The sequence below is a fragment of the Armigeres subalbatus genome, chromosome 1, assembly GCF_024139115.2.
Source record: "Armigeres subalbatus isolate Guangzhou_Male chromosome 1, GZ_Asu_2, whole genome shotgun sequence".
Classification (NCBI taxonomy): Eukaryota; Metazoa; Arthropoda; class Insecta; order Diptera; family Culicidae; genus Armigeres; species Armigeres subalbatus.
The window spans coordinates 181866281-181878205 of record NC_085139.1 but is presented as its reverse complement, the minus strand read 5'-3'; the positions used below and the strand labels follow the sequence as shown (position 1 = coordinate 181878205).

Here is an 11925-nt window from a genome sequence, read left to right as displayed (position 1 = left end):
CATCACAGTAACACGGTAAATAATTTTTAATATGGAATAATTTGCTTTCATGAGTCGATATCAAGTTATAGAACATCGGCTCATGGAGGTATGACTATATTCATTAATCTAGGTTCAAAGACTAAGACCAACTCTCTATATAACGTATATCAGATTGAACTATACTTCTTTGTAGTTTTCTTACCGAGCCATTATTTCCATTCTCGCTATTTAGTGACCACTTGTTTATTCAAATAAGCTCGTCTAAATAGATGCATATTGTGAGTTTTCTGAATCGTTAGTTTTTTTTAATTAAAAATGATGTTCCGTAGTAATAATATTTTGCAATAGAAATAATTTGGTGATTCGAAATTAATATTTTTGTGGTAGCGGTAAAGTTAATTCAATGAATCGGTTCCAAAGATGTATACATTTAGAAGGAGAAATGCAAGAATTATTGTTGTCAATTGTTAACAAAAGAACTATTGCCGCTGGTAAATTTAATTTAAAAAATCTTTGCAGTTTTTCAAATACAGTGACAATTGGGAAGAAAACTCAGTGTCAAGAATAACTGAATATTTATGTGATTCTAGTTTGAAATCTCACTATTAGCAAAAGTTGCTTCAACAAGAAGACTGACAATACAGTCTGGAATCAGACGACACTTTTAGCATATCAGCGGAACCAAGATCATTCATGAACGAAAATCGCACAAATGTTATCAAAAATCATCTAAAAAAGATAATAATGTTTTGTTGTACTCCGACCCTGTAGTCATAATTGCTCATTTATACTTATCTGAACAGAAAATTTGTAATGCTTATTGTAACATTTTGAAATAACAGAATCGTTGATTTGTTTTTAATATCAAGAATACATTTTGTAGTAATAAAACAACAAGACTTTTCCAGATATTCACTGTTAGAACATTTGACTAGCTATTAATTGGCTGCTTAGTTTTTTTTTAAGGAAAGTTAGTCTATTCTCAACTGCATACGACTGTCAAAGAATGAACCTTTTGCTATGTTTTCATACTAACAATAAAATAATTTACCTTCTCTACGAAACATTTAAAATCCAATATGTTCTAAAAATTATAATCTGTTTGAAACGAAATCAAGTAGAGTTTGAATGAATTTATTCTACTTGAGAATACTTTTGTTAATTGTTTTCATACGAATAGGAAGTACAAAATATTGAAAAATTATAGTTCCTGATTTACTTGTTCTCAAGTATTATACGAACAATTTAGTTTCTTGAAAAAATGATTATCTAATTTGAAATGACGGAATAAAATTTCCGTATTTGGATTTGAAACAGACGCGTATTATGTAAAGAAACATGAAGAGCGGTTTCGGCGACTTCTTTTCGCATGAATATTTCAAATTGTCATATCTCCCACTGCGCTTGTTGGTGCTTATACCTTCAAATTAATACCAGCCAGATTAGGGTTATCTGTAGATTGATAACTCGTCCTTAGTTCATGCCATTAAGACACAAAAAAACGCCGTGATTCAGCAAATCATTCTTGTAAAAAGAAACTTAACTCTTCCTTGGCCTGTTTCACTCAACGCTTGGCCGGCTGCACATGCTGAAATTATTCCACGACTGCGATACGGATCCATCCAGGTTTCTTCTATCCATATTTGGCTTGACACTTGGCCTGCAAGATAAACACCGAAAACATTTGTAGCAACATTGTAACACAAATCATTTATCACAACTTTCGAACTTACCGTAATCTCAAACGAGACGCATTCATATTTATATTCAAATTTCCCAGTCGATGATAAACTCCGCCATGTAGTTCACTTATTTACAATTTTCTAGGCACATGCAAATATGCCTCACACTTTGTTGATAAAATATTTTTCTTGAACCGCTTCTCCTAATCACAAGGCAAGTATTGATGTTGAAGAATGATCAGAAGGTTCGTTTTATTCCATGCTCAGGTAGATTAAACTCAAACGTGGGCTTTAGGGTTCTTCTCTTATGGGTACAGATGATAGTTGTGCCCAAAGTCTGCGCATACGAAACGCGGGTACGAATTGGGCTTTCCTCGAACGTGTACGTACACGTTGCATTTCCACTCACACTTTCGCAAGTTTGTTTTCCATTCCGAGCAGCTGTCACGGCAAAATCAAATGAGGTTGTTGTTAAACCACGAACCGTGTGTACGTGTTCGTAAAACCTTTCGATGATAGCCGAATATACCACCAACCGAACCGTCAACACAAAAGGCGCCAATCGAACAAGAGATCTGTCAGGCATGAGGCAACTTAAATGGTAGCCTAACAACGGAAAACGGTTCATTTCAATTGAATGTCAATCGGTCGCGTATTCTCGCAGGCTTGACGGCGAAAGGATCGTACCGGTTCAAAACTTGTAGTCGCTCAATCGCTTTAATATTTTATTTAATGTCAACTAAATAGTGCACTTATTTTATTTTAGCCAAACAGTTGCTCAATTTTTAAATCTTGCTAACTCTTCATCTGGTAATTATTTAATTATCATTTTTTTTGCACCCAGGAAATGAGAGAAGTTGATGCTATGATTGATCATGTGTAGAATCGTTTAACAAATCAAACGGTCAAATGTTGCACCAAATTGCTTATTTTCCTGACAGCGGTGTGAATGTGTGACGAACATGCTCGACCGTTTGTATAACGAGGTTTTGGATTAATAATATAAAAAAGCGCCGTGTCAAAATTGGAACAGCGCATTTGCGGTCAAATCGGTTGTTCCAATCGAGCATAAAGTAAGCGAAAGCAGAATGAGGACTGGGTGATGCTTTTTTATTTCAGATGGCAAGGCATATAGGACGTCAATATAAAAATGGTTATAAAAAAGTTAAAACACATTGTAGCCGAAAATATTTGATTAAATTTAAATTACTTTTAGTTTATTAACACGATAGTTGAATTATTTCAATTTGTTTTAAAACATGTGTTAATAAGTAGCCTAACATGTAGTTTTCCAAAGTTCTTACCCAACGTATTTAAAAACTTTCAGTATAACACTGTTAAAAACATTGTAAAAGCACTTATAAATATGCTTCCATCCAGAGGAGCGACATCCAATTTTTTTTACTATGGATTTTGACAGGTTTGCCTGTTCGTTCTTTTTTGGGGGATAAATTTATCCCCCAGTGTCAGATTACCCCAATACTGATTTATTTTGCCCAGACCGCATCGTGCTTTCGTGCTGTGCGGTTCTTTCTCTCTTTGCGGAAGGAAGTTTTTAATACTACCCGAAGCTATTTTAATTTCAACGGTGCTTCTTAGCGCTATTTGTACCCACTGATCCCGTTACGATCTTTGCAAGGACCCGTGCCTTCGTTTTACGTTGGACCCGTTTGCGGAAGTAAAATTCCGACAAGCGGTGGTAATCCTGCAGGGACACCGTTCTGGGAAAAAACCTCTTAGAAGGTCACGTCTCCACGCTCAGCAATGAGTATTAACAAAACAAGAGGAAGGAGTCTCTGAATTCTCCACTTCCTTCAAAGAAACAAGGTTTCAAGACCGTCCTGCCCAAGCGCGGAAAAATAGAAGGAAGCTGGAGAATTCAGATATTCCTTCTAACTCTAATATCGGAAATAATTCTTCTCCAATCGAACTGAGCAATCAGTTCGATTTGATTAATGATGAATTGAGCAAATCGAATCTACCTCTGACCAAGGGGATTCGATTTATGCGAAGAAGCAAAGGATTCTGCCAATTGTGGTATCTGTTGCCGAATTATCTTATTTTCGGAATGAGATTTTGAGTTACCTCCTGGTGATCAAGGTTTCATTTCAGATTGCTAGGAAGGGTGACTGCCGCGTTTTGCCGGGATCGCTTTGACGATCGCAAACGTCTTCTTCACTATTTAACTGAGAAGCGCCATAAATTCTTCACATACGACGACAAAACTGAGCGATTGTTCAAAGTCGTCTTGAAAGGTCTCCCCAGTGATGACAAATCACTGGATGAGATTAAAATTGAAATTTCTCAATTACTTGGATTTTCACCAGTCCAAGTAATTGAGATGAAAAGAAATCCATTCTGGAACTTCCCAGAGGGCATTTCTCAAGAATTTTATTTAGTTCATTTTAACAAAAGTGAACTAAATAATATGAAAAGTTTGGAAAAGGCCTGTATTATGTCTCATGTCCGTGTTACATGGGAACATTTCCGCAGGCCTGGGGAAACTTCCAAAACCCTACCCAGTGCCGTAAGTGCCAAAAGTGGGGTCATGGAACCAAACATTGTCACATGGATGCTAAATGCATGATTTGTGGTGGAACCTCTCACGCCAAGGACGCATGTCCTGTGAGAGAAGATTCCAATAAATTTAAGTGCGCAAACTGTGGGGCAATCATAAATCCAATTTCTGGGAATGCCCTTCACGCAAAAAGTTTTGAATTCCGTGCAAAATTGATGACGGAAATTCCAATCGGATCCCAGATTCGACGGGTAGAAATTTTTCAAACGCTCAAATTTCGAAACCGGTTTACCGGTCGAGCAATTCATACCCACCACAATTCACAAACAAATTTTGCCGCTCGTCAACGGGTAGCAAGCACTTCAGTAAATTCCAATGTTTCGAATGTACCTACGTATGCAAACATCGCTGCTGGTAGACAAAATTTCTCTTCTCAAAATGAGGTTTATACCCATGTCCCAACGGAAAATAATGGTCATGTTGCCGATTCAGGTAGTATGATTGCTTCCGATTTTGATTTTTTAACTGAACAATTGCATCACATGATTGATGCAATGTTCAAAGCAAATACCATTCCTGAAGCTGTTCAGGTTGGTATAAAGTACACACAAAAAAATTGTTATCGGACTCCGTTTCAATGGATCCAAATAATTGTGTGAAAGTTCTAAATTGGAATGCCCGCTCTCTAAAGGGTAAGGAAGATGAATTATTCAACTTCCTTTCAGTTCATAATGTGCATATTGCCATTATAACTGAAACGTATTTAAAACCAGGACTCTCCATTAAAAGAGATCCAAACTATTTTATCTACAGAAATGATCGTCTTGACAGCGCCTGTGGTGGGGTCGCCATTGTCATCAATAGACGTATCAAACATAAATTATTTTCTTCATTTGAAACCAAAGTTTTTGAAACCTTGGGAGTTTCTGTTGAAACAAATTTTGGACAATTTTCCTTCATTGCAGCCTATTTGCCTTTTCAATGCAATGGGCAGCAAAAGAATTTGTTGAAAGCTGATCTTCAAATTCTGACTCGCAACAAATCAAAATTCTTCGTAATTGGTGACTTCAATGCCAAACACCGTTCATGGAATAATGCTCAAAGCAATTCCAACGGCAAAATTTTATTTGAAGATTGTTCTGCGGGATATTATACTATTCAATATCCCAATGGCCCTACTTGTTTTTCTTCCAGTCGAAATCCTTCTACAATTGATTTAGTTTTAACGGATTCAAGTCAGCTGTGTGGCCAATTGGTAACTCATGCTGACTTTGACTCTGATCATCTTCCTGTGACATTTGAAATCTCACAAGAAGCCATTTATAATCCAATCAGCTCTACTTTCAATTATCATAGGGCTGATTGGGATTTATATAAAACGTATATCGATAGGAATTTTGATGTTGATATTCCTCTCGATACCAAAAGTGATATTGATAATGCTCTCGTATCTTTGACAAATTTAATTGTCGAAGCCAGAGGCATTGCAATTCCGAAATGTGAAGTTAAATTCAACTCCATTATTATTGACGACGATCTTCAGCTACTGATCCGTCTTAAAAATGTGAGAAGAAGGCAATACCAAAGAACTCGCGATCCCGCGTTGAAAGTTATTTGGCGAGATTTGCAAAATGAAATTAAAAACCGTTTCGCTATTCTGAGAAATACCAACTTTGAGAATAATGTCTCGAAGTTGGATCCCAGTTCGAAACCCTTTTGGAAATTAACGAAAATTCTTAAAAAACCTCAAAAGCCAATTCCAGCGCTTAAAGAGGGAAATAAAATTTTATTAACAAATGGCGAAAAGGCTCAAAAACTTGCTCAGCAGTTCGAGAGTGCCCATAATTTTAGTCTAGGTCTCACTAGTCCAATTGAGGATCAGGTTACACGGAGCTTTGAAGACATTCTCAATCAAGATAATGTTTTTGACCCTTCGTTGGAAACCAATTTGGATGAAGTGAGATCTATTACTAGAAAATTTAAAAATATGAAAGCCCCGGGTGATGATGGTATTTTCTACATACTTATCAAAAAACTTCCTGAGAGCTCTTTATCCTTTTTGGTTAATTTATTTAACAAATGTTTTCAATTGGCATACTTTCCAGATAAATGGAAAAACGCCAAAGTTGTTCCAATTTTGAAGCCGGACAAAATCCAGCTGAGGCTTCTAGTTATCCTCAATCAGTTTGCTTTCTTCAATAAGCAAACTGTTTGAAAAGATTATTTTAAATAGAATGATGGTTCATATTAATGACAATTCTATTTTTGCTGATGAGCAATTTGGTTTTCGCCATGGGCATTCAACCACTCATCAGTTATTAAGAGTTACGAACTTAATTCGGCTCAACAAATCTGAAGGATATTCGACTGGAGTTGCTCTTCTTGATATAGAGAAAGCATTTGACAGTGTTTGGCATGAAGGTTTGATTGTAAAATTGATGAATTTTAATTTTCCTCTGTACATCATTAAACTGATCCAAAATTATTTATCAGATCGCTCGCTGCAGGTAAACTATCAGAATTCTAAATCTGATAGATTACCTGTAAGAGCTGGTGTTCCCCAAGGCAGCATACTGGGGCCCATATTGTATAAAAATTTTACTTCTGACTTACCTGATTTACCACCAGGGTGTCAAAAATCTTTGTTTGCAGATGACACGGGCCTTTCAGCCAAAGGGCGAAGCCTTCGTGTCATTTGTAGTAGATTGCAAAAAAGTTTGGATATTTTCTCCACTTACTTGCAAAAATGGAAAATTTCCTCGAATGCTTCCAAAACTCAGCTTATAATTTTCCCACATAAGCCGAGAGCTTCTTATTTGAAACCTTCTAGCAGACATATTGTCACTATGAATAGTTGGAACCCTAATTGGTCTAGCGAAGCTAAATATTTAGGACTTCTGCTAGATCAAAAATTAACTTTTAAAAATCACATTGAAGGCCTTCAAGCCAAATGTAACAAATATATTAAGTGCCTATATCCACTTATAAACAGAAAATCAAAACTTTGTCTTAAGAACAAACTTTTGATTTACAAACAAATTTTTAGACCTGCCATGTTGTATGCTGTGCCAATATGGGCTAGTTGCTGCAATACCAGAAAGAAGGCACTCCAGAGGATTCAAAATAAAATTTTGAAAATGATTCTGAAGTTGCCTCCGTGGTATAGTACCAATGAACTTCATAGAATTTCTAATATTGAGACATTGCAACAAATGTCCAACAAAATAATTTCCAATTTTAGACAAAAATCGTTGCAATCTTCTATTGCAACGATTAACTCCTTGTACCCTTAGTATAAAATAGGTTAAGTTTAGTTTAAGTTGAAAACATTGTAATTCCTACATGGTTCAATTCAACCAGAGGAAAAATTCTAACTGCCAGAGGCAATTGAAATGTATTAATAATAACTAAACGCGTAACATAGCAAATAAGGATGATAGTGTTAAGAAAACACGGAACACCTAGTCTAAGAGATGAATGCATGTATTAGATAATTAGCAAATAAAATTAGAAAAAAAAAAAAAAAAAAAAAAAAAACTGATTTATTTTGCAATAGTATGTGCGTAAATTTTGAATGTTTACGTTTTTACAGGAGAATATGATGCAAAACGCCCATACCCCTCAATAATGCAACATGATACAATCATGAGAAAATAGAGAAAAATTTAACAAATTATCAATTAAAACAATTTTACACTCGATTCCATGCTTCAAACTTAAGAATGTTCAACTTATTTGCTCAATTATTTAGAATCCTAGTTGCACAAGGTACTGTCTATGCCTTTGTTCGTTTTATATCATTTTCACCCTCGCAATTGTTTATGTTGCATTCGCAGTGCACTCGTATTGGTTATTCAGAAAAGATGTGACAAAGATGGCGTAGCTTGTCACCCCCGTGCTTCCATCACCATGTCGAAAAACAGTGATATCATGCACACGTTCGTTTCCACCAGATGGCAGCAACATGGCTTTGGCAAGGCGAATGGCGCCTCAGGCAGTTACGTGTGTATGTTCGCATACGAAAAAACAAAACTACCCAAAAGTGATTTCAATCCACCCAACTTCGAACTTCCGTACGGGAAGCCAAATTTAAGTAAAGGCTTCCCCAGACCTAAGCGATTTCATCGCCGCGACGGCGACAACTAGTCGCCGCGATTCTATCGTTGGGTCGCTGCTGGCAATTTTCTATTTACGCTTCCATACCAACGGCGACAGGATCGCTGTCGCCAAGCGATAGAATCGCGTCGCGACTGTCGTGTCGCGTGTGTTTGGGGGAACCTTAAATGGGGTCAAAGAAGTTTGCCTTTACTCCCATGTTAAAAAAGTACCTAGCGAAAGTTTAATTTACTCAACTGGAGGTTTAATTCACTCAATTTCGACCTCAAGGGGCCGTACACTAATTACGTAAGCATTTTTTGTGGGTTTTGAAAATCCCTCCCTCCATGTAAGATTTTTCCCATACAAATCATTTCTTATTTATATGGAACGTAAGAAATAGCAGACCCCCCTCCCCATAAGTGCTAACGTAATTAGTGTACGACCCCCAAGCAACAAACTCAAGGTTGGCTTCCCGTACCGAACTGGCGTCGATGCATTGTTTTGCTACTTTTTTTTTGACAACAGAAGAAAGAGTGGATCGAGGAGAAGAGAAAATATAATTCAAAAGTAAGTTTAAAAATACTCAACACTGCACTGGTTACTTTTTGTCTTCCGTGTAGGAATGCAACGGAAGAAATAAACTCACGGGGGTGACAAGCTACGCCATCTTTGTCACATCTTTTCTGAATAACCAATACGAGTGCACTGCGAATGCAACAATGATATAAAACGAACAAAGGCACAGACAGTACCTTGTGCAACTAGGATTCTAAATAATTAAGCAAATAAGTTGAACATTCTTAAGTTTGAAGCATGGAATCGAGTGTAAAATTGTTTTAATTGATAATTTGTTAAATTTTTCTCTATTTTCTCATGATTGTATCATGTTGCATTATTGAGGGGTATGGGCGTTTTGCATCATATTCTCCTGTAAAAACGTAAACATTCAAAATTTACGCACATACTATTGCAAAATAAATCAGTATTGGGGTAATCTGACACTGGGGGATAAATTTATCCCCCAAAAAAGAACGAACAGGCAAACCTGTCAAAATCCATAGTAAAAAAATTGGATGTCGCTCCTCTGAATAAACTCCCAAAACTCAACTTCAACCTTGCGTGCACTGAACCAAAACATCAGCCGTAAGACGACTGAATGCTGATTCGCTACCGCCCCTTAACGAACGTCATACCCATTCTGGATGACAATCATTCCGTTGCATCAAACACCAGAAGAAACACATCATAGGGAACATCCATTAATTACGTAACGCAAAAATTGGAATTTTTCAACCCCCCCTCCCCCCTATGTCACACTTTTTGTATGAAGCTTCTGAAAAATTTGTATGGATCGTCACACTTCACTCAACCCCCCTCCCCCCTCTAAGCGTTACGTAATTTATGGACGTTCCCATATGCGAATAATCCAACAACCGACTGATTTTCAAACGGAAATCAAATGACATGTTGATTATTTTTCGAAGTACCCTCAAACAGTAATTGAAAGTAAAAACTATATAGGGGAAATGTTCCGATCTCCATCTCACTGTACATATATCCATCTCATCGCTAAACAAAGAAATACGGCACCGAATCCGTCGCTTCTTTTTGTCAAGATGCGTACTCACTGCTAAAAAAAATCACAAAAATAATAAACAAAAGAAATTCCTTTCCATTGCTTTGTTTTTGATGGGATGGAAATAGGAGCTATAAGATGAAGTGGCGAACCGTTCCCCTACTGCATATAAAATTTTGTTTCTCTTTATGCGCTGAAATAAAGAATACCCTTGGTTTCAAATAAAATAAGTTTTTATTTAAATATCTTTATTAAAATCCATCAATAATAAATAGAAAAATACGTGCTTCAGTATTAGGTCGGTTAGTTTGCACGGTAGCACCAAATAGAAATAGGGCTTCGTTGTCTAGTCGCTTGTCACCGGTTGTTTCACAACATATAAATTTATCACTAGCATCTGATAAATGCTGCATTTTAAATCGGCCATCACCGGAACTTTAAACATAATCCAAGGCAGCTAAAAAACCTGACGAACACCGTTGCTTGGACGTTCCTTCCTGCCTAATATTAGGGTGGTGTTTCGCCATCGCCAAATAGACAATTTAACCCTGAAAATAAGATTACTTATACAGTAAACTTTTATTTCATAAAATCTGTAGAAACTTATCGATCCCATGTGCATTAAACAAGTCTCCTACTCGAACATTTTAATGAATAAAAACTAACACAAACTCCCGTGTAGCGGGAGTGTGTTCTTCGATTAGAAAATTAATACAAATGGCGATGAAGCCGGTGTCAGCGCGGATAGCGCGTTTCCAGCTGCTATAAAATTCATATCATAACCGGATGAACTTCATAATAGGGCAGAATCAAAACAATAATCATCCGCTTTTTGGATGACGCTTGGTTGATGTGAGCAATTTTTTGGTAAACAAAGGCGAATCATTCAACGAGCATCATGGGCATAGTTCGAAAATCGGATGATTTTCATTTGATTCAAGTCGGGTTTGTCAATTGCACCCAGCACAAATACGAAAGTAGGAGGAAGCGTATTTGAGAAGAGGGAAGTGCAGATTCACTTATTTCGGCGCCAACATTTCAAAAGGGCAAAACTGCTTTTGTAAATAAAAGCTTCTCTCGTCACTGGTGGGATAATTTGAGCCCACCCACGCAATCCAACAACACAGATGGAAGCAGCGGATCCTCTTCCTTCATTAAATGGCGCTGGATTGCGTGGGCGAGCACAAATAAGCCCACCAGAGACGTGAGAAGCTCTTGTTTACAAAAGCAGTTTCGCCCTTTTGAAATGTTGGTGCCGATTTCAGAGATGATATTATCAATTCAGTGCAAATCCGAATTATAGCCGCTAACAAAGTTGGATTTTTCTCACAATTCGTACGTTAAACCTAACTTCGGAAGTGGTGCGCTGTTTTCATTTGGTGATGTGCTATACAGCGCACTACTTCCGAAATTAGGTTTAACGTATGGATTGTGAGAAAAATCCAATTTCAATAGCGGCTATTATTCGATTTTCTACTGAATTTATAATATATTGGCTCAGTGTGCGGAAAGCTAAACTTGAGTATTGCGAGAAAAGAAAAAAAACTTCTGATTTTTCGGAGCAAAGAAGAAGAAGCAGACTGAGTTTGGGAACTTCAAAATGTCATGCACTGTACGAAAAGTGTTGATATTTCTTTATATCAAGAATATTCGAGAAATCTAAATTGTGTCAAAATCACATAAATATATGACAAACTGCCTTGAAAGTACTATACAACATGTGTAAAAAAATATAGTGGCATGTAACACAATTGTTTAAAGTTGCATAATCTCGTTGATTGTAAAAATCAACATTCACAACGAAAAAATAAACCAACATTTTTTACCGTTCATCAAGTGATTTGACGTTTGCGGAACAGCTTTCCGACAGTCGACCGTCGGGTCGGACCCGGTTCGATTTTTTGAATCTTTTCGCAATAAATGAATGGGTTCAAAATATTTTGCACTTCCATGATATAAAAAATACTCACCGCGAGTTCTATTTACACAATTGAAGATTTAAATCACCGACGAATTTAAATCACTCAATTTCATTATTTTCGCCTTCGGATGGATTTGTTCTTGTGTTT

General features: G+C 36.8%; 1 long non-coding RNA gene across 1 annotated transcript; it reads right to left on the bottom strand.

The window, feature by feature from the left end:
* Positions 1 to 833: 833 nt before the first annotated feature.
* On the bottom strand, positions 834 to 2400 carry LOC134205580 (uncharacterized). The gene is made up of 2 exons (XR_009978154.1): positions 1716 to 2400; positions 834 to 1642 (listed from the first exon to the last, which is right to left on the bottom strand). It is a non-coding gene; the product is annotated as an uncharacterized LOC134205580 (long non-coding RNA).
* Positions 2401 to 11925: the final 9525 nt, after the last annotated feature.